The sequence below is a fragment of the Phalaenopsis equestris genome, unplaced genomic scaffold (genome assembly GCF_001263595.1).
Source record: "Phalaenopsis equestris unplaced genomic scaffold, ASM126359v1 Scaffold000835, whole genome shotgun sequence".
Classification (NCBI taxonomy): Eukaryota; Viridiplantae; Streptophyta; class Magnoliopsida; order Asparagales; family Orchidaceae; genus Phalaenopsis; species Phalaenopsis equestris.
In genome coordinates this window covers 28,450-30,665 of record NW_018165275.1, presented here as the reverse complement: position 1 = coordinate 30,665, position 2,216 = coordinate 28,450, and positions in this window count along the sequence as shown.

Below are 2,216 nucleotides of genomic sequence, written 5' to 3'. Positions count from 1 at the left end.
TGTGTGTGTTTGTGTGTGTGTTTGTGTGTGTGTTTGTGTGTGTGTTTGTGTGTGTGTTTGTGTGTGTGTTTGTGTGTGTGTTTGTGTGTGTGTTTGTGTGTGTGTTTGTGTGTTTATGTGTTGAATATGAATCTATTTTGTGAATCATACCCAAGAAATACAGAATGTTTAGACTATTGTAGAAATGATTCCTTGTTTATGAGAGGGGTACATTATACATAATTCCATGCTTAACCCTATTTTAATGGAGGTGTGATAGGGTATTTTCGGTAATTAAATAGCCAATGACTCGGTTATTTCATCGCTAGGGTGACTAAGATTGTCGGGCCTTAGGTAGGCAAGGTTCGTTCGACTGCTTATGTTGACTTGGGGGTTCTCGATCGGCTCCTGTTGATCTTTGGTTGTTCAGACTTGGCTCGGTTGGCTTGAGTCAACCGGTCGGTTGCTTTGGTTCAGTGTCGACTATGACCCCTATACGAGAAGCTCCCGAATTCATAATGAAACTAGGATGTGGGGTACAGGTGAATCACCATAATCTGAAAAATACTTCGCCCCTTAACAAAATGTCATTTGGGGTGTTCGTGCAGTACCTCGTAGTAAAACGTTTGGCCTTCTGACGAGTCTCAGAGCTCTTATGAGGCAACTAGATATGTTGGGCAGAGAGATGGGCATATACTTTTTCTTGATTTGATAAATCTTGGTTTTTGGCCTGAACAACCTTTGTTTGACTTGTTTTAGCTCCGGACTCAAAGGATCTGTATTTGGTCAATCAAGTCTTTGATCTTCTTATGATTGGACATTTGGTCTTCCTTCTATGAGCCATCTCCAATTCCTAATCGTAATTTTATGTCTCTTAGTTTGTTGGATTTCCTCAATATTTGTACTGATGTATTTCAGATGTACATATTTTAGTTACCTGATTCTTTCACTTCTTGAAAGTGATAATTACGATAATATTAAGATAATTAAATAGAAAAAAATATATTCATTTTTTTCATAACCAGCACTTTAATAATTGCACTCTCTGAATATTCATGACCATGGCTTTTATAAATAAAGCGTGATTGACACTTTTATTATTGCACTTGGTTTCCAGTGTGTCTCTCAGTCAGTCAATTTCATAAGTTCCTTCACGACGAGGATAAGAAAACTGTAGATGATGCCCTACCGAGGAAAAACTGATAAAAACCTTTGGGATTGTTGGAACAAAGATTGGGAGAGGAGAGCCAACCCGAGGGTGAGAGACGAGTTAAGCAACTTGCCTACAAGACGAAACAGGTGGAAGATCCGTCGTCTGGCTCGCTGACACTTCTTCGACAAAAAAGAGGGAGACAAGTTATTGTACCCCTTTTGCGACCCACGATCAAACGACCAAAAACCTTCTTTGGGAAGTGCTTGGGCTCCACTGTCAGAGGAAGGGAGGCTACATTACTACTATCGGTCAGTGGGAGGAAGAGTGCGACATCCCGTCGTTTTCTGGTGAGAGCTTTCCCTTATTTTGGTGGTTGAAGATGAATCAACTCCTTGGTATGACGAGATTCAATCGTTGGTTATTAGAAAAATTTCATTCATGTTACTATCATTTATTTGTTGGTGCATATGAGGCGGTCTTGGTCGTTGATTCACCATTAAAAAACATAACCCAAGTCCTCACTCAAGGAGTGGCTGAGGAAACTCCAGCTCAAATGTTGAGCATGGGGAAAGAGGTCGACATCCCAACCGGTCTCCAAGATGGAAGCCGACGACCGACAGAGGCCACCTACATCGTTTGCCTGCCCCTTGGAGTTAGACTGAGCTCCTTTGGTCGGTTTGCAACAGAACACAGAGATGAAGGAGTTCCGGAAAGAACTGACGTTTTTGTGATAGGAGCACTCGATGGAGTTGGCGGCTCTTTGGGCGGAACTAGCAGATGTTCGAGCGACCTGTTCATTTCTACAAATCTAGGCCCGAGTTAATAATGTAGATAGGTTTAGGTTTAAGGGAGTGCTTTGTATTAGAAGTTGCTTCAACGATGGTTTGTCTCAGTCGACCGAGCAACCTCTTTAAAAAATATTTCTCATATGAATAAAATTATTTATTATTTTTTGAAAAATTTTATTGTTGTAAAATTTTCTCTCAAAATCAGTACTAATGTGACTTGAATTTTCAAAATCGAGATATGGCTCTCACGACGCTTCAAATTCCTCTAACACACTCTATGTAAGGGCGGAGGGTTG